We start from the raw sequence: 22,273 nt of genomic DNA, 5'->3' as shown, positions 1-22,273 counted from the left end.
GAATGTGAAGAAAAGGGAACTCTCATACACTGTTGGTGATAATGTAGATTAGTACAACTGCTATATAGAACATTTTGGAGGTTTCTCAAAAAACTAAAAAGAGAGCTAACACACAACCAGCAATTCCACTTCTAGATATATACCCAAAAGAAAGGAAATCAGTAAATTGAAGAGATATCTAAACTCTTATGTTTATTGCAGCACTGTTTACAATAGCCAAGATTTGGAGGCAACCTAAATCTCCATCAAGAGATGAATGGATAAAGAAAATGTGGTACATATAAATAATGGAGTACTAATCAGTCATAAAAGAGAATGAGATTCTGTCATTAGCAGCAACATGGATGGGACTGAATGTCATTATGTTAAGTGAAATAAGCCAGGCACAGAAACACAAACTTTCCATATTCTTGCTTATTGGTGGGGGTGAAAAGTTAAAACAATTGGAATAGTAACAGCTCTGGTCTGCAGCTCCCAGTGAGACCAATGCAGAAGGTGGGTAATTTCTGCATTTCCAACTGAGGTACCCAGTTCATCTCATTGGAACCGGCTAGGCAGTGGACGTGACCCACGGAGAGTGAGCAGAAGCAGGGTGGGGTGACACTTCACCTGGGAAGTGCACAGAGTGGGGGACCTTCCTCCCCTAGCCAAGGGAAGACACGAGAGACTGTGCTACCCACCAGGGGTACTACACTTTTCCCATGGAGTTTTGCAGTCTTCAGATCAGGCTTATACCACCAGGCCCTGAGTCTCAAGCATGAAACTGGGTGGCTGTTCGGGCAGGCACTGAGCTGCAGGAATTTTTACATACACCAGTGGCACCTGGAACTCTAGGGAGACAGGATAACCATTTACTCCAGTGGAAGGGAGGCTGAAGCTGGGGAGCCAAGCAGTCTCACTCAGCAAGTCCCACTCACACGGAGCCCAGCAAGCTAAGAACCACAGGCTTGAAATCCCCATTGCCAGCACAGTAGTCTGGCGTTTGCCTGGGATGACCAAGTTCTGAGGAGGGAGGGGTGGCTGCCATTACTGTGGCTTTAGTAGGTGCTTTTTCCCTGAATGTGCTAAGGAGACTTGGAGGTTTGGACTGGGTGGAATTCCCCACATTACAGCAAAGCAGCTGTGGCCAGACTCCTCCTTTAGATCTCTCCTCACCAGGCAGGGCATCCCTGCAGGAAGTCCACCAGCTCCAGTCAAGGACTTATAAACAGAACTCTCATCTCCTTAGGATAGAGCACCTCGGGGGAGGGTTGGCCACAGTCCCAGGTTCAGCAGACTTAATTTTTCCTTCCTGCTGGCTCTGAAGAGATCAGATGATCCCAATGAGGGGGATTCCCCCAACATAGTGATATGGGAGTGGGGCAGGGAAGTCCTGGGAAGGGAAGTGTCTGGTCCCTGGCTAGGGCTTCAACATCAGGCCTGTGCCCACAGACCTAGGTGAGGACAAGCATTTCTGTTTTCTGTGCCCAAATGTTGCATTTCCCAAGAACACTCTGGCCCACCACACCCCCATCCTATGCCTATAAAAACTCTGAGACCCTAGTGGACATGCATACTAGATGTTGAGAAGAGCACATTGCTGGGAGAAAACACTAGCAGGTGGATGTTGAGAGAATGTTAGAAGGAGCATGTCAGTGCAACAGCACACTGACAGACACTGGCAGGCCAGCAGGCATCAACCAGCAGAACTATGTGGAGTTTTTCTGGGGTGGTTGGAAAGGAGCCCAGCCGCTAAGTGGTCTGTCTCCAGGGGAAAACTACCTTCCCACTCCATCCCCTTCTGGCTCCCCAATCTGCTGAGAGCTACTTCCACTCAATAAAATCTTGCACTCATTCTCCAAGCCCACATGTGATCTGATTCTTCTGGTATACCAAGGCAAGAAACCCTCTGTCCTTGTGATAAGGCAGAGGGTCTAATTGAGCTGACTAACACAAGCTACCTGCAGATGGCTAAACTGAAAGAGCACACAATATCACACACCCACCGGGGCCTCAGGAGCTGTAAACATTCACCCCTAGACACTGCTGTCAGGTTAGAGTCCCACAACTTGCCCATCTGCATGCTCCCCCTAGGGGTTTGAGCACTGGGGCAACAGACTGAGCCACACCCCCATTGCAGGCCCTGTGAGGGGAATAAGGAAACTTTTCCCATTTCAACAACACACCAGCCCTGCTAAGGGACAGACTGCCTCCTTAAGAGGGTCAGGGTGAGACCTCCCAACAGGGGTCAGCAGACACCTCAGACAGGAGAGCTCTGGCTGGTATCAGGTTGGTGCTCCTGTGGGTAAAATCTTCTAGAGGAAGGAGCAGGAAGCAATCTTTGCTGTTCTGCAAACTTCGCTGGTGATACGAGGCAAACAGGGACTAGAGTGGACCCCAGCAAATTGCAGCAGACCTACAGAAGAGGGGCCTGACTTTTAGAAAAAACAAACAAACAAACACAAACAAAAAGCAACAACATCAACAAAAAAGACCCCAAAAAAACCCATCCAAAGGTCATCAACCTCAAAGATCAGAGGTGGATTAGGAAAAATCAATGAAGATGAGGAACAATCAATGAAAATGAGGAAAACAATAAAGATGAGGAAAAACCAATGCAAAAACGCTGAAAATCCCCAAAGCCAGAATGCCTCTTCTCCTCCAAATAATTGCAACACTTCTCCAGTAAGGGCACAGAATGGGGCTGAAGCTGAGATGGATGAACTGATAGAAGCGGGCTTTAGAAAGTGGGTAATAATGAATTTCATTGAGCTAAAGGATTAAGTTCTTACCCAATGCAAAGAAGCTAAGAACCATGATAAAATATTACAGGAGCTGTTAACCAGAAAAAAACCAGTCTGGAGAGAAACATAAATGACCTGATGGAGCTGAATAGCATAACACAAGAACCTAATGAGGCAAAAACAAGTATTAACAGCCAAATAGACCAAGCAGAAGAGAGAATATCAAAGCATAAAGACCATCTTGCTGAAATAAGGCAGGCAAACAAGATTTGAGAAAAAAGAATGAAAAGGAACAAACAAAACCTCTGAGAATTATGGGACTATGTAAAAAGACTGAACCTACGACTAACTGGAGTACCTGAAAGAGATGGGGAGGATGCAGAAAAGTTGGAAAACACATTTATGTCATCCAGGAGAACTTCCCCAACCTAGAAAGACAGGCCAATATTCAAATTCAGGAAATCCAAAGAACCCTAATAAAATACTTCATGAAAAGATCTACCCCAAGACACATAATCATCAGATTCTCTAAGGTAAAAATAAGGGAAAAAAATGTTAAGTGTAGAAAGAGGGATAGGCCAGGTCACCTACAAAGGGAAGCCCATCAGATTAACAGCTGAACTCTTAGCAGAAACCCTGCAACCCAGAAGAGATTGGGGGCTAATATTCAAAATGCGTAAAGAAAGGAAATTCCAACCCAGAATTTTATATTTGGCCAAACTAAGCTTCATAAGCAAAGGAGAAATAAAAACTTTTTCAGACAAGCAAATGCTGAGGGATTTTGTCATCACCAGGCCTTCCTGAAGGAAGCACTAAACATGGATGGATAGGAAAAACCATTACCAGCCTCTACAAAAACACATTGAAATCCTCAGATCAATGACACTATAAAGCAACAACATTAACAAGTCTGCAAAATTAACCAGTGAGCATAATGATGACAGGTTCAAATTCACACATAACAAGATTAACCTTAAATGTAAACGGGCTAAATGCCCCAATTAAAAGACACAGAATGGCAAGCTGGATACAAAGACAAGACCCATTGGTGTGCTGTATTCAAGAGACACATCTCATGTGCAAAGACACACATAGACTCAGAATAAAGGGATGGAGGAAAATTTACCAAGAAAATGGAAAGCAGAAAAAAGCAGATGTTGCAATACTAGTTTCTGCCAAAATAGATTTTAAATCAACAAATATCAAAAAAGACAAAGAAAGGCATTACATAATGTTAAAGGGTTCAATTCAACAAAATAAGCCAACCACATTAAATATATGTGCACCTAATACAAGAGCACCCAGATTCATGAAACAAGTTCTTAGAGAACTACACAGAGACTTAGACCCCCACACAATAATAGTGGGAGACTTTAATACCCCACTGTCAGTACTAGACACATCATGAAGACAGAAAATTAAAAAAGATATTCAGGATTTGAACTCAGCTCTAGACAAAGAGGACCTGATAGATATCTACAGAACTCTCCACCCAAAAACAACAAATATACATTTTTTGGTGCCACATGACAGTTACTCTAAAACTGATCACATAATTGGAAGTAAAACACTCCTCTGCAAATGCAAAAACCTGAAATCATAACAAACAGTCTCTCAGACCACAGAACAATCAAATGAGAACTCAATATTAAAAAGCCCACTGAAACACACAACTACATGGATATTGAACAACATACTCCTGAATGACTCCTGGGTAAATAATGAAATTAAGGCAGAAATCAAGAAGTTATTTGAAAACAATGAGAAAAAAGAGACAATGTACCAGAATCTCTGGGACACACCTAAAGCAGTATTAAGAGGGAAATTTATAGCACTAAATGCCCACATCGAAAAACTAGAAAGATCTCAAACCTACACCTTAACATCACAACTAAAAGAACCAGAGAACCGAGAGCAAACAAACTCCAGAGCTAGCAAAAGACAGGAAATAACTAAGCTTAGAGTGGAACTGAAGGAGATAGAGACACAAAAAAACCCTTCAAAAAATCAACAAATTCAGGAACTGTTTATTTGAAAAAGTCAATAAAATAGACCACTAGTAAGATTAATAAAGAAGAAAAGAAAGAAGTTTCAAATAAACACAATTAGAAATGATAAAGGGGATACCATCACTGTACCCAAAGAAATACAAACAGCCATTAGAGAATACTATGAACACTTCTATGCAAATAAACTAGAAAATCTAGAAGAAATTGATAAATTCCTGGACACCTACACCCTCTAAAGTCTGAACCAGAAAGAAGTTGAATCCCTGAATAGACCAATAACAAGTTCTGAAATTGAGGCAGTAATAAATAGCCTACCAAAAAGAAAACAAAAACAAAAACAAAAAACCACGTCCAGATGAATTTCAGCTGAATTCTACCAGAGATACAAAGAGGGGTTTGTACCATTTCTTCTGAAACTGTTACAAACAATTGAAAAGGAGGGACTCCTCCCTAACTCATTTTATGAGACCAGCATCATCCTGATACAAAAAATTGGCAGAGATACAACAACAACAAAACACTTCAGGCCAATATTCCTGATGAACATTGATGCAGATATCCTCAATAAAATACTGGCAAACCAAATCCAGCAGCACATCAAAAATCTTATGCACCATGATCAAGTCAGTTTCATCCATGGGATGCAATGCTGGTTCAACATATAAAAATCAATAAATGCAATTCATCACAAAAATAGAACTAAAGAGAAAAACCACATGATTATCTCAAAAGATGCAGAAAAGGCCTTGAATTTGATGAAATTCAACATCTCTTCATGTTTAGAACTCTCAATAAACTATGTACTGATGGAACATATCTCAAAATAATGAGTTATTTATGACAAATCCACAGCCAATATCATACTGATTTTGCAAAAGTCGGAGGCATTCCCCTTGAAAACTGGCACAAGATGAGGATGCCCTCCCTCACCCCTGTTATTTAACATAGTGATGGAAGTTCTGGCCAGGACACTCAGGCAAGAGAAAGAAATAAAGGGTATTCAGTTGGGATAAGAGGAAGTCAAATTGTCTTTGTTGTGACCTCGTCGTCTCAGCCCAAAAGCTTCTTAAGCTGATGAGCAAGTCTAGCAGTCTCAGGATACAAAATCAATGTGCAGAAATCACAAGCATTCCTATACACCAACAACAGATGAGCAGAGACCCAAATCATAAATGAGCTCCCATTCACAATTGCCATGAAGAGAGTAAAATACCTAGAAATGCAGCTAAAAAGAGAAGTGAAGGATCTCTTCAAGGAGTACTACAAACCACTGCTCAGGGAAATCAGAGAGGACACAAGCAGATGCAAAAACGTTCCATGCTCATGTATAGGAAGAATCAATATCATGAACATGGCCACAGTGCCCAAAGCAATTTATGGATTCAATGGTATTCCAATTGACCTACCACTGACATTCTTCATAGAATTAGAAAAAAAACGATTTTAAAGACAATCCTAAGCAAAAAGAACAAAGCTGGAGGCATCATACTATCCTACTTCAAACTATACTACAAGGCCACAACAAGCAAAACAGCATGGTACTTTTACAGAAACAGGCACATAGACCAATGGAAGAGAATAGAGAACTCAGAAATAAAACAGCACATCTACAACCATCTGATCCTTGACAAACCCCCAAAAAACAAGCAATGGGGAAAGGATTCCCTGTTTAATAAATGGTGCTGGGAGAACTGGCTAGCCATAGGCAGAAAATTGAAACAGGATCCCTTTCTTACAACTTACACAAAAATTAACTCAAGATGGATTAAAGACTTAAATGTAAAACCCAAAACCATAAAAACCCTAAAAGAAAATCTAGGCTGTGTCATTCAGGATATAGGCATGTGCAAAGACCTTATGATGAAATTTTTGAAAGCAATAGCAACAAAATCAAAAATTGACAAATGGGATCTAATTAAACTAAAGAGCTTCTACACAGCAAACAAAACTATTACCAGAGAGAACAGACAATCTATAGAATGGGGGGAAACTGTTGCAATCTATCCATCTGACAAAGGTCTATTATCCAGAATTTACAAGGAAATTTACCATTAAAAAAATACAACCCCATTAAAAAGGGGCAAAAGGACATGAACAGACACTTCTGAAAAAAAGAGACATACATGCAGCCAACAAACCCATGAAGAATAGTTCAACATCACTGATCATTAGAGAAATGCAAATAAAAAACACAATGGGATACCATCTCATGCCAATCAGAATGTCAATTATTAAAAAGTCAACAAACAACAGATGTTAGCAAGGTTGCAAAGGAATAAGAAGACTTTTACACTGTTGGTGGGAATGTAAATTAGTTCAACCATTTTGGAAGGTAGTAGGGTGATTCCTTAAAGGTATAGAATGAGAAATGCCATTTGACCCAGCAATTCCATTCCTGGGTGTATACCCGAAGGAATATAAATCATTCTATTATAAAGATATATGCATGCATATGTTCATTGAAGCATTATTCACAATAGAAAAGACATGGAATCAACCCAAATGCCCATCAATGATGGGCTGGATAAAGAAAATGTGGTACATATACACCATGGAGTACTATGCAGCCATAAAAAAGGAACTGGATCATGTCCTTTGCAGAAAGATGGATGAAGCTGGAAGCCATTATCCTCAGCAAACTAATGCAGAAACAGAAAACCAAACATGGCATGTTCACACTTATAAGTGGGAGGTGAACAATGAGAACACATGGACACAGAAAGGGGAACAACACTTACTGGGGCCTGTTGGGGGATGCGGGAGAGCATTAGGAAAAAAAGCTGATGCATGCTGGCATTAATACCTAGGTGATGGGTTGATAGGTGCAGAAAGCCACTATGGCATATGCTTACCTATGTAACAAACCTGCACATCCTGCACATGTACTCTAGAACTTAAAGAAAAAAAAATCAAAAATAAATTTAAAAATAAAACAATTGTACTCATGGAGACAGATGGTAGAAGGATGGTTACCAGAGGCTGGGAAGAATAGTAGTGGTGGGAGGGAAATGGGGATGGTTAATGGGTATAAAAAATAGAAAGGATAAGACCTAGTATTTGCTAGCACAACAGTATGACTATAGTCAAAAATAATTTAATTGTACATTTTGAAATAACTAAAAAAGTATAGTTGGATTGCTTATAACACAAAGGATAAATGCTTGAGGTGATTCACCCTGATGTGATTATAATGCATGGCATGCCTGTATCAAAATATTTCATGTAACCTATAATTATATACACCTACTATGTACCCAAAAAATTAAAAATAGGTCAGGTGGTGGCTAAGCCTGTATTCCCAGCACTTTGGGAAGCCAAGACAGGTGGATCAATTGAGGTCAGGAGTTCAAGACCAGCCTGGCCAACATGAGGAAACCCCAATTCTACTAATAATACAAAAAATTAGCCAGGTGTGGTGGCAGGCACCTGCAATCCCAGCTACTCAGGAGGCTGAGGCAGGAGAATGGCTAGAACCTGGGAGGTGGAGGTTACAGTGAGCCGAGATTGCGCCATTGCACTCCAGCCTGGGCAACAAGAGCAACACCCCGTCTCAAAAAAAAAATTATAATTAACGAAATATTGAGCAAGTGCGCCTGTGCTGCCTCCATCAGCCGAAGTCGGGAACATGGCCATGTGGTCGATGTGGGCGGGCCACCAGCAGGTGTAGCACCTACTGGCCTAGAGTGCCTCATGGGAGAGCAAGGGATGCCCACTTCCATTCAGCACTGCCACCCAGGGAACCGCTGGTGAGGACTGCCATTCCGAGGACCCTCCTGATGAGCTTGGGCCGTCTCTTGCTGAACAAGACTTAAGGGTAAAAGCTGTTAAACTGGAGAAGGAAGTGCAGGATTTAATGGTGAGATACCAGAGAGCTATAGCTGATTGTGAAAACATAAGGAGGTGAACCCAGAGATGTGTGGAAGATGCCAAGTTATTTGGAATCCAGAGTTTCTGTAAGGACTTAGTGGAGGTGGCTGACATTTTGGAGAAGACTACAGAGTGCATTTCTGAAGAATCAGAGCCTGGGGACCAGAAGCTCACTCTGGAGAAAGTCTTCCAACGGTTGTTACTTTTAGAAGCAAAGCTGAAAAGTGTGTTTGCCAAGCATGACCTTGAGAAGCTGACACCCATTGGTGACAAATATGATTCCCATGAGCATGAATCCTCTGCATTGTGCCAGCTGGTGTTGTGGTGCAGTCTGGCACCATGGCATTAATGAGACAAGATGGTTACAAACTTCATGGCTGGACCATTAGACTTGCCCAGGTAGAAGTGACAGTGGAGTCTCAGAGAGGTCTGTGAAGAAGCCATCAGGAAATGAACGTTCTCCCAGAGTGCGGTTACCTGTGTTTCTTTTATTTATTAAAGTAGTTTTGTATTGCACATGTGGTACTTCATGTGATATGTTTTGGATTTAGTCATATTGGTTTTATTTCTAAGATATTCTATTGATTTAATGTGACATGTTTTGTGTCATCAGAAGTCTTACCATTGGGCATTTGAATAGTGTGACATCTTCCGATGGCCTTTATGAAAACATGGTTAGGAAAATTGGTACTCTGATGAATTTGAATCCAAAATTCTTTTAACTATGTGTTTTCAACTACATGTTCCTTCCTAGTAGTCCCTATAACAGGAAATTTATAGTATCTTGTATTTTGTGGAAAAAGGAGATGGTAGGGATTGGTTCAACATTTAGGTACTTAGAGGATAAGTCTTCTTTGTATTCTTGTAAATTTACTCTTGTATACATTTAGATCATTTGGATTTATTTTATACACATAGATTTTCGGGACTTTACCTTTTGCTTTCTTTCCTTTTAGTCGTCTTTTGTACTTGTAATGCAACTAGATAGGCTTTATGCTCACATCATTGTCTCATACCCACCTTTTCTCATCCCCAGTTGCAGGGGCTAAAGGTCTAGGTGAGACTTGGAAGGAAAGGAACATGAGAAAATTTGAGTTACCTAAGACCCTTTCAAGCAAGAATGACCAAAAAGCCTTGGGCTGTCTTTGCTCTGAGTTATCTTCAAATTATTTTCAGCCTCCCTGTCATATAATCATTTTTGGCAAATTGAGTTAGCACTAACAGCTAACTACCCAGATGGCTGTATTCAGATAATTTACCTACAACTTCTCATTCTACCAGCCCTTACTCCTCTTCCCCTTTGTCAATTTTGCCTTATAATCCTTTATTAGATGATGGGAGGTGATGATCAAGACAAAAGTGTTAGGTCCCCATGATTTCGCATTTCATTTATTAATAGTTATGCTTACATTTTTTAAGCTTCCTCTTGATCTATTTATGTTATTTTTTGTGATAAGAACACTAAACATAAGTATTCACTCCTTTCAGCAATTTATTTTCTGTGTTGCCCAGGCTGACCTCCAACTCCTCGGATCAAGAAATTCTGCCTCAGCCTGCCAAGTAGCTAGGACTACAGGCACTTACCACTCTGCCTGAGAATTTTTTTTTTTTAGTTGGTACTCACAAATCACTACCTCTGTTATACTGACAAGCTTTATTTCCTATTTTTTGTATCTGTTAGTTCACATTTGTGTAAACATCTAGCTCATCTTTTATATATTAACCTCCTAGAGTTAATGGGATTATGTGTTTTTTTTTCAGTCTTATAGCTGGCGTTCTCTAAAAGATTTGTCCAATAAATGACTTAATGAATGAATGATACATCAGTCAAACTTTAGGGAGGCAGTCAATTATGGATATTTTAATGTTGGAATAGGCCTTAACGATCAAATCTCACCTTTTCTCCTTCTGAAGTTTGAAAACCTAGTCATTTTAAGACTGGACCCAAGGAAAATAATCTCTAAACTATTGACTAAATTTCAGTAAGAATATAAAGAACAACTAGATATTAACATCCAACTTGTAAGATTAATGGGCATGCAAATAAGTTTCCAGCAGACAATCAGATGTTGTTGCATGTCCAGATTGTATAGGTTTAGGTTTAAGTTACTACTCATAAAACAAATCCATTTCCACTGGAACTCTATGACCTCATTCAGTGGAGTGGTAAAATGTTATCCTTTTATACATTATAGATAATTCTAAGACAGCACAAAAATGTATCAACAAAGCCATCTCCTTGTAGGCCCTACCATCTTCATCAGACTTAGACACTTAAAAAACAAGTAAATAAGCACTTTTAAAATGCAATCAAGACAGGGGTGTTCCAAGATGGCCGAATAGGAAGAGCTCCAACCTACAGCTCCCAGCGTGAGCGACGCAGAAGATGGGTGATTTCTGCATTTCCAACAGAGGTACCGGGTTCATCTCACTGGGGCTTGTCAGACAGTGGGTGCAGGACAGTGGGTACAGGACACCAAGCATTAGCCAAAGCAGGGTGAGCCATCTCCTCACCTGGGAAGCACAAGGGGTCACGGAATTCCCTTTCACAGCCAAGCGAAGCTGTGACAGATGGCACCTGGAAAATTGGGCGACTCTCACCCTAATACTGTGCTTTTCCAATGGTCTTAGCAAATGGCACACCAAGAGATTATATCCCATGCCTGGCTCAAAAGGTCCCACGCCCATGAAGCCTCGCTCATTGCTAACACAGCAGTCTGAGACCAAATTGCAAGGCGGCAGCAAGGCTCGGGGAGGGGTGCCCGCCATTGCTGAGGCTTGAGAAGGTAAACAAAGCAGCCCGGAAGCTCGAACTGGGTGGAGCCCACCGCAGCTCAAGAAGGCCTGCCAGCCTCTGTAGACTCCACCTCTGGGGCAGGGCATAGCCGAACAAAAGGCAGCAGAAACCTGCAGACTTAAATGTCCCTGTCTGACAGATTTGAAGAGAGTAGTGGTTCTCCTAGCATGGAGTTTGAGATCTGAGAATGGACAGACTGCCTCCTCAAATGGGCCCCTGACCCCCAAATAGACTATGTGGGAGGCACCCCCCAAGTAGGGGTAGACTGACAACTCAAACGGCTGGGTACCCCTCTGAGATGAAACTGCCAGAGGAACGATCAGACAGCAACATTTGCTGTTCAGCAATATTCGCTGTTCTGCAGCCTCTGCTGCTGATACCCAGGCAAACAGGGTCCAGAGTGGACCTCCAGCAAATTCCAACAGAACTGCAGCTTAGGGTCCTGACTGTTAAAAGGAAAACTAACAAACATAACGGACATCCACACCAAAACCTCATCAGTACATCACCATTACCAAAGACCAAAAGTAGATCAAACCACAAAGATGGGGAAAAAACAGAAAAGGAAAACTGAAAATACTAACAATCAGAGCACCTCTCCTCCTCCAAAGGAACGCAGCTCCTCACCAGCAATGGAACAAAGCTGGACAGAGAATGAACCTTGAAAAAAGATTAGATGAATGGCTAACTAGAATAACCAATGCAGAGAAGTCCTTAAAGGACCTGATGGAGCTGAAAACCATGGCACGAGAACTGCATGATGAATGCACAAGCTTCAGTAGCCGATTCAATCAACTGGAAGAAAGGATATCAGTGATTGAAGACAAAATGAATAAAATGAAGCGAGAAGAGAAGTTGAGAGAAAAAAGAATAAAAAGAAATGAACAAAGTCTCCGAGAAATGTGGGACTATGTGAAAAGACCAAACCTACGTCTCATTGGTGTACCTGAAAGTGACGGGGAGAATGGAACCAAGTTGGAAAACACTCTGCAGGATATTATCCAGGAGAACTTCCCCAACATACCAAGGCAGGCCAACATTCGAATTCAGAAAATACAGAGAATGCCACAAAGGTACTCCTCAAGAAGAGCAACTCCAAGACACATAATTGTGAGATTCACCAAAGTTGAAATGAAGGAAAAAATGTCAAGGGCAGCCAGATAGAAAGGTCAGGTTATCCACAAAGGGAAGCCCATTGGACTAACAGCTGATTTCTCGGCAGAAACTCTACAAGCCAGAAGGGAGTGGGGCCTAATATTCAACATTCTTAAAGAAAAGAATTTTCAACTCAGAATTTTATATCCAGCCAAACTAAGCTTCATAAGTGAAGGAGAAATAAAATCCTTTACAGACAAACAAATGCTGAGAGATTTTGTCACCACCAGGCCTGCCAGGAAAGAAACAACTGGTACCAGCCACTGCAAAAACATGCCAAATTGTAAAGACCATCGATGCTGGGAAGAAACTGCATCAACTAATGAGCAAAATAACCAGCTAACATCAAATTCACAGGATCAAGTTCACACATAACAATATTAACCTTAAAAGTAAATGTGCTAAATGCTCCAATTAAAAGACACAGACTGGCAAATTGAATAAAGAGTCAAGACCCATCAGTGTGCTGTATTCAGGAAACCCATCTCATGTGCAGAGACACACATAGGCTCAAAATAAAGTGATGGAGGAAGATCTACAAAGCAAATGGAAAACAAAAAGGCAGGGGTTGCAATCCTAGTCTCTGATAAAACAGACTTTAAACCAACAAAGATCATAAGAGACAAAGAAGACCATTACAGAATGTTAAAGGGATCAGTTCAACAAGAAGAGCTAACTATCCTAAGTATATATGCACCCAATACAGGAGCACACAGATTCATAAAGCAAGTCCTTAGAGACCTACAAAGAGACTTAGACTCCCACACAATAATAATGGGAGATTTCAACACCCCACTGTCAACATTAGACAGATCAATGAGACAGAAAGTTAACAAGGATATCAAGGAATTGAATTCAGCTCTGCAACAAGCAGACCTAATAGACATCTATGGAACTCTCCACCCCAAATCAACAGAATATACACTCTTCTCAGCACCACACCGCACCTATTCCAACATTGACCACATAGTTGGAAAGCGTTCCTCAGTAAACGTAAAAGAACAGAATTTATAACGAACTGCCTCTCAGACCACAGTACAATCAAACTAGACCTCAGGATTAAGAAACTCACTCAAAACTGCTCTACCACATGGAAATTGAACAACCTGCTCCTGAATGACTACTGGGTACATAAGGAAATGAACGCAGAAATAAAGATGTTCTTTGAAACCAATGAGAACAAAGACACAACATACCAGAATCTCTGGTGCATGTAAAGCAGTGTGTAGAGGGAAATTTATAGGACTAAATGCCCACAAGAGAAAGCAGGAAAGATCTAAAACATAAACCGTAACATCACAATTAAAAGAACTAGAGAAGCAAGAGCACACACATTCAAAGGCTAGCAGAAGGCAAGAAATAACTAAAATCAGAGCAGAACTGAAGGAAATGGAGACACAAAACATCCTTCAAAAAATCAATGAATCCAGGAGCTGGTTTTTTGAAAACATCAACAGAACTGATAGACAACTAGCAAGACTAATAAAGAAGAAAAGAGAGAAGAATCAAATAGATGAAATAAAAAATGAAAAAGGGGATATCACCACCAATCTCATGGAAATACAAACTACCATCAGAAAATACTATAAACACCTCTGTGCAAATAAACTAGAAAATCTGGAAGAAATGGATAAATTCCTCGAAACATATACCTTCCCAAGACTAAACAAGGAAGAAGTTGAATCTCTTAATAGACCAATAACAGGCTCTGAAATTGAGGCAGTAATTAATAGCTTACCAACCAAAAAGAATCGAGGACCAGATGGATTCATAGCCGAATTCTACCAGAGGTACAAGGAGGAGCTGGTACCATTCCTTCTGAAACTATGTGAAACAATAGAAAAAGGATAAATACTTCCTAACCCATTTTATGAGGCCAGCATCATCCTGATACCAAAGCCTGGCAGAGACACAACAAAAAAAGGTAATTTTAGACCAATATCCACGATGAACATCGATGCAAAAATCCTCACAAAATATTGGAAAACCGAATCCAGCAGCACATCAAAAAGCTTATCCAACATGATCAAGTGGACTTCATCCCTGGGATGGAAGGCTGCTTCAACATATGCAAATCAATAAACGTAATCCAGCACATAAACAGAAACAAAGACAAAAACCACATGATTATGTCAATAGACATAGAAAAGGCCTTCAACGAAATTCAACAGCCCTCCATGCTAAAAACTTTCAATAAATTATGTATTGATGGGACGTATCTAAAAATAATAAGAGCTATTTATGACAAACCCACAGCCAATATCATACTGAATGGGCAAAAACGGGAAGCATTCCCTTTGAAAACTGGCACAAGAAAGGGATGCCCTCACTCACCACTCCTATTCAAAATAGTGTTGGAAGTTCTGGCCAGGGCAATCAGGCAGGAGGAAGAAATGAAGGGTATTCAATTAAGAAAAGAGGAAGTCAAATTGTCCCTGTTTGCAGATGACATGATTGTATATCCAGAAAACCCCATTGTCTCAGCCCAAAATCTCCTTAAGCTGGTAATCAACTTCAGCAAAGTCTCAGGATACAAAATCAATGTGAAAAATCACAAGCATTCTTATACAGCAAAAACAGACAGAGAGGCAAATCATGAGTGAACTCCCATTCACAGTTGCTTCAAAGAGAATAAATTACCTAGAAATCCAACTTAAAAGGGATGTGAAGGACCTCTTCAAGGAGAACTACAAACCACTGCTCAATGAAATAAAAGAGGACATAAACAAATGGACAAACATTCCATTCTCATGGGTAGGAAGAATCAATATCATGAAAATGGCCATCCTTCCCAAGGTAATTTATACATTCAATGCCATCCCCATCAGGCTACCGATGATTTTCTTCATGGAATTGGAAAAAACTACTTTAAAGTTCATAAGAAACAAAAAAGAGCCCGCATTGCCAAGTAAACCTTAAGCCAAAAGAACAAAGCTGGAGGCATCACACTACCTGACTTCAAACTATACTACAAGGCTACAGTAAACAAAACAGCATGGTACTGGTAACAACACAGAGAGATAGACCAATGGAACAGAACAGAGCCCTCAGAAATAATACCACACATCTACAACTATCTGATCTTTTACAAACCTGAGAAAAACAAGAAATGGGGCAAGGATTCCCTATTTAATAAATGGTGCTGGGAAAACTGGCTAGCCATATGTAGAAGGCTGAAACTGGATCCCTTCCTTACACCTTATACAAAAATTAATTCAAGATGGATTAAAGACTTAAACGTTAGACCTAAAACCATAAAAACCCTAGAAGAAAACCTAGGCAATACCATTCAGGACATAGGCATGGGCAAGGACTTCATGTCTAAAACACCAAAAGCAATGGCAACAAAAGCCAAAATGGACAAATGGGATCTAATTAAACTAAAGAGCTTCTGCACAGCAAAAGAAACTACCATCAGAGTGAACAGGCAACCTGCAGAATGGGAGAAAATTTTTGCAATCTACTCATCTGACAAAGGGCTAATATCCAGAATCTACAAAGAATTCAAACAAATTTACAAGAAAAAAACAAACAACCCCATCAGAAAGGGGGCAAAGGATATGAACAGACACTTCTCAAAAGAAGACATTTATGCAGCCAACAGACACATGAAAAAATGCTCATCATCACTTGCCATCAGAGAAATGCAAATCAAAACCACAATGAGATATCATCTCACACAGGTTAGAATGACGATCATTAAAAAGTCAGGAAACAACAGGTGCTGCAGAGGATATGGAGAAATAGGAACACTTTTCCACTGTTGGTGGGACTGTAAACTAGTTCGACCAATGTGGAAACAGTGTGGTGATTCCTCAGGGATCTAGAACTAGAAATACCATTTGACCCAGCAATCCCATTACTGGGTATATACCCAAAGGATTATAAATCATGCTGCTATAAAGACACATGCACACGTATGTTTATTGCAGCACTACTCACAATAACAAAGACTTGGAACCAACCCACTTGTCCAACAATGGTAGACTGGTTTAAGAAAATGTGGCACATATGCACCATGGAGTACTATGCAGCCATAAAAAACGATGAGTTCATGTCCTTTGTAGGGACATGGATGAAGCTGGAAACCATCATTCTCAGCAAACTATTGCCAGGACAAAAAACCAGGAACCACGTGTTCTCACTCATAGGTGGGAATTGAACAATGAGAACACTTGGACACAGGAAGGGGAACATCACACATCGGGGACTGTTGTGGGGTGGGGGGAGGGGGCAGGGATAGCATTAGGAGATATACCTAATGTAAATGACAAGTTAATGGCTGCAGCACACCAACATGGCACATGTATACATATGTAACAAACCTGCAGGTTGTGCACATATACCTAGAACTTAAAGTATGATATATATACATATATATATATATATTTATAAACTAAAAAAAAACTAAATAAATAAAATGCAATTGAAAGACTGGTGGTAAGCTTCTAAAACCAGAACATCATTTGGCATTTCACTAAGTGTATATTGTAAATTTAATGATCAATCAGGGTTCACAATAGGAAGTTCTCTTTTTTGGCCTTCATTTCCATGAGATTGACAGGTGGTTACAATAAGAAAATGAGCTGATTATAATTATTCCCTGTGCGTCTTTAAAAAAATTTTTTTTAATTTTTTTATTATACTTTAAGTTTTAGGGTACATGTGCACAATGTGCAGGTTAGTTACATACGTATACTTGTGCCATGCTGGTGTGCTGCACCCATTAACTCATCATTTAGCATTAGGTATATCTCCTAATGCTATCCCTCCTCCCTCCCCCCAACCCACAACAGTCCCCAGAGTGTGATGTTCCCCTTCCTGTGTCCATGCGTTCTCATTGTTCAATTCCCATCTATGAGTGAGAACATGTGGTGTTTGGATTTTTGTCCTTGCCATAGTTTACTGAGAATGATGATTTCCAATTTCATCCATGTCCCTACAAAGGACATGAACTCATCATTTTTTATGGCTGCATAGTATTCCATGATTTGTATGTGCCACATTTTCTTAATCCAGTCTATCATTGTTGGACATTTGGGTTGGATCCAAGTCTTTGCTATTGTGTATAGTGCCGCAATAAACATATGTGTGCATGTGTCTTTATAGCAGCATGATTTATAGTCCTTTGGGTATATACTCAGTAATGGGATGATTGGGTCAAATGGTATTTCTAGTTCTAGGTCCCTGAGAAATTGCCACACTGACTTCCACAAGGGTTGAACTAGTTTACAGTCCCACCAACAGTGTAAAAGTGTTCCTATTTCTTCACATCCTCTCCAGCACCTGTTGTTTCCTGACTTTTTAATGATCGCCATTCTAAATGGTGTGAGATGATATCTCATTGTGGTTTTGATTTGTATTTCTCTGATGGACAGTGATGATGAGCATTTTTTAATGTGTCTTTTGGCTGCATAAATGTCTTCTTTTGAGAAGTGTCTGTTCATGTCCTTTGCCCACTTGTTGATGGGGTTGTTTGTTTTTTTCTTGTAAATTTTTTGGAGTTCATTGTAGATTCTGGATATTAGCCCTTTGTCAGATGAGTAGATTGCAAAAATTTTCTCCCATTCTGCAGGTTGCCTGTTCACTCTGATGGTAGTTTCTTTTGCTGTGCAGAAGCTCTTTAGTTTAATTAGATCCCATTTGTCCATTTTGGCTTTTGTTGCCATTGCTTTTGGTGTTTTAGACATGAAGTCCTTGCCCATGCCTATGTCCTGAATGGTATTGCCTAGGTTTTCTTCTAGGGCTTTTATGGTTTTAGGTCTAACATTTAAGTCTTTAATCCATCTTGAATTAATTTTTGTATAAGGTGTAAGGAAGGGATCCAGTTTCAGCTTTCTACATACGGCTAGCCAGTTTTCCCAGCACCATTCATTAAGTAGTGAATCCATGGTAGTTTCTTTTGCTGTGCAGAAGCTCTTTAGTTTAATTAGATCCCATTTGTCAATTTTGGCTTTTGTTGCCATTGCTTTTGGTGTTTTAGACATGAAGTCCTTGCCCATGCCTATGTCCTGAATGGTATTGCCTAGGTTTTCTTCTAGGGCTTTTATGGTTTTAGGTCTAACATTTAAGTCTTTAATCCATCTTGAATTCATTTTTGTATAAGGTGTAAGGAAGGGATCCAGTTTCAGCTTTCTACATATGGCTAGCCAGTTTTCCCAGCACCATTTATTAAATAGGGAATCCTTTCCCCATTGCTTGTTTTTCTCACGTTTGTCAAAGATCAGATAGTTGTAGATATGCGGCGTTATTTCTGAGGGCTCTGTTCTGTTCCATTGGTCTATATCTCTGTTTTGGTACCAGTACCATGCTGATTTGGTTACTGTAGCCTTGTAGTATTGTTTGAAGTCAGGTAGCGTGATGCCTCCAGCTTTGTTCTTTTGGCTTAGGAATGACTTGGCGATGCGGGCTCTTTTTTGGTTCCATATGAACTTCAAAGTAGTTTTTTCCAATTCTGTGGAGAAACTCATTGGTAGCTTGATGGGGATGGCATTGAATCCATAAATTACCTTGGGTTGTATGGTCATTTTCACGATATTAATTCTTTCTACCCATGAGCATGGAATGTTCTTCCATTTGTTTGTATCTTCTTTGATTTCATTGAGCAGTGGTTTGTAGTTCTCCTTGAAGAGGTCCTTCGTGTCCCTTGTAAGTTGGATTCCTAAGTATTTTATTCTCTTTAAAGCTATTGTGAATGGGAGTTCACTCATGATTTGCCTCTCTGTTTGTCTGTTATTGGTGTATAAGAATGCTTGTGATTTTTGTACATTGATTTTGTATCCTGAGACTTTGCTGAAGTTGCTTATCAGCTTAAGATTTTGGGCTGAGACAATGGGGTTTTCTAGATATACAATCATGTCATCTGCAAACAGGGACAATTTGACTTCCTCTTTTCCTAACTGAACACCCTTTATTTCCTTCTCCTGCCTAATTGCCCTGGCCAGAGCTTCCAACACAATGTTGAATAGGAGTGGTGAGAGAGGGCATCCCTGTCTTGTGCCAGTTTTCAAAGGGAATGCTTCCAGTTTTTGCTCATTCAGTATGATATTGGCTGTGGGTTTGTCATAGATAGCTCTTATTATTTTGAGATACATCCCATCAATACTTAATTTATTTAGAGTTTTTAGCATGAATGGTTGTTGAGTTTTGTCAAAGTCCTTTTCTGCATCTATTGAGATAATCATGTGGTTTTTGTCTTTGGTTCTGTTTATATGCTGGATTACATTTATTGATTTGTGTATATTGAACCAGCCTTGCATCCCAGGGATGAAGCCCACTTGATCATGGTGGATAAGCTTTTTGATGTGCTGCTGGATTTGGTTTGCCAGTATTTTATTGAGGAATTTTGCATCAGTGTTCATCAAGTTTATTGGTCTAAACCTCAAAATGGGAGAAAATTTTCACCACCTACTCATCTGACAAAGGGCTAGTATCCAGAATCTACAATGAACTCCAACAAATTTACAAGAAGAAAACAAACAACCCCATCAAAACGTGGGCGAAGGACAGGTACAGACACTTCTCAAAAGAAGACATTTATGCAGCCAAAAACACATGAAAAAATGCTCACCATCACTGGCCATCAGAGAAATGCAAATCAAAACCACAATGATACCATCTCACACCAGTTAGAATGGCAATCATTAAAAAGTCAGGAAACAACAGGTGCTGGAGAGGATGTGGATAAATAGGAACACTTTTACACTGTTGATGGGACTGTAAACTAGTTCATCCATTGTGGAAGTCAGTGTGGCAATTTTCAGGGATCTAGATCTAGAATACCATTTGACCCAGCAATTTACTGGGTATATACCCAAAGGATTATAAATCATTCTACTATAAAGACACATGCACAGGTATGTTTATTGCCACCCTGTTCACAATAGCAAAGACTTGGAACCAACCCAAATGCCCAACAATGATAGACTGGATAAAGAAAATGTGGCACATATTCACCATGGAATACTATGCAGCCATAAAAAAGTATGAGTTCATGTCCTTTGCAGGGACATGGATGAAGCTGGAAACCATCATTCTCAGCAACCTAACACAGAAACAGAAAACCAAACACCACATGTTCTCACTCATATGTGGGAGTTGAACAAAGAGAACACATGGACACAGAGAGGGGGACATCACACACTGGGGCCTGTTGGTGGGTGAGGGGCTAGGAGAGGAATAGCATTAGGTGAAATACCTAATATAGGTGATGGGTTGATGGGCTGATGAGTGCAGCGAACCACTATGGTTCATGTATACCTATGTACAAAACTGCACGTTCATCACATGTACCCAATAACTTTAAGTATAATAATACAAAAAAGCTAAATAGTATTTAAATAGCAATTTATCTATTTATGTATTTAACAACAGATATTTCAGCTGTTTCCATACTTTAGCTATTGTGAATAATGTTGTAATGAATTTAAGAGTGCATATATCTTTATGGGGTGGAGATATCTTTTTTTTCAGCATACCTATGGTTTGAATATGTCCCCCAAGGTTCATGGGTTGGAAACTTAATCCCTAATGTGGAAATATTAGGAAATGAGACCTAATTGTATATTTTTTGCACATGGGGGCATGACCCTCATGAATGAATGAGTGCCATTACCACAGGACTGTTTTCATTATCACAGGTGTAGGTTCCTTGTAAAAGCACATGTTTGTCCCTCTTTTTTTCTCCCTTGTCCTCCTTTTGCCCTTTCTCCATGTGTTGTTTTCTGCCATGAAATAATGGTGTAGTAAGGTCCTCATGTGATACCAGCTCCCTAATGTTGGAATTTCCAGCCTCCAAAACTATGAGCCAGTACATTTCTGTAAATTATAAATTATCCAGTTTGTGATACTTTATTACAACAGCACATAACAAACAAATGTAGGTATGTACCAAAAAGAGAAATTGCAGGGTTATATAGTAGTTATATTTTCAATTTATTTATGAATATCTACAGTGTTTTACCCAACAGCTGCATGAACTTACATTCTCACCATTAAACAAAGGTCCCTTTTTCTACACACTCTCACCAACCCTTGTTATCTCTTTCCTTTTTGATGATAGTCATCCTAACAGGAATGAGGTAATTTTTATTTGCATTCCTGGTGATTAGTGATGTTGAGCATACACCTTTTGTCTATTTTTATGTCTTCTTTGGAGAAATGCCTACTCGGGTCTTTTGCCCATTTTTATTCAGGCTCTGAGTTTTTTTTTTTTTTTTCTACTGAGTTGTTTCAGTTTCTTATATATTTTGGATATTAACCTCTTATCAGACATATGGTTCACAAATATTTTCTCCCAATTCATAGACTTCCTTTTCATTATAGTGATTGCTTTCTTTGTTGGTTGGAAGTGTCTTCGTTTGAAGTAGTCTCAATTGTTTATTTTTCCTTTTGTTGTCTGTGCTTTTATTTGTGTATTAAAAAAATTCTTGCCAAAAAATTTTGTCAGAGATTTTTCCTATTTTTTAGGAGTCTTACTATTTTAGATTTTATGTTTAGGCCTCTAATATATTTTGAGTTGATTTTTGTATGAGGTGAAGTTGGGGCCAATTTTATTCTATTACTTGTGTGTAAGCAGTTTTTTCAAAACAATGTACTAGAAAGACTATTTTTTCTCCATTGTGTATTCTTGATGTCACTATCAAAATTTAGTTTAGCATATATGCTTGGATTTATTTCTAGGGGTTCTATTCTGTTCCATTTGTCAATTTGTCTGTTTTCAT

General features: G+C 39.7%; 1 pseudogene; it reads left to right on the top strand.

Annotated features, from left to right (window-relative positions):
- Nucleotides 1-8,345: 8,345 nt before the first annotated feature.
- LOC129025426 (grpE protein homolog 2, mitochondrial-like) lies at nt 8,346-9,034 on the top strand (annotated as a pseudogene).
- The last annotated feature ends 13,239 nt before the right edge of the window (nt 9,035-22,273 follow it).

The sequence above is a fragment of the Pongo pygmaeus genome, chromosome X (genome assembly GCF_028885625.2).
Source record: "Pongo pygmaeus isolate AG05252 chromosome X, NHGRI_mPonPyg2-v2.0_pri, whole genome shotgun sequence".
NCBI lineage: Eukaryota > Metazoa > Chordata > Mammalia > Primates > Hominidae > Pongo > Pongo pygmaeus.
This window is presented reverse-complemented; position numbering and strand designations above follow the sequence as displayed.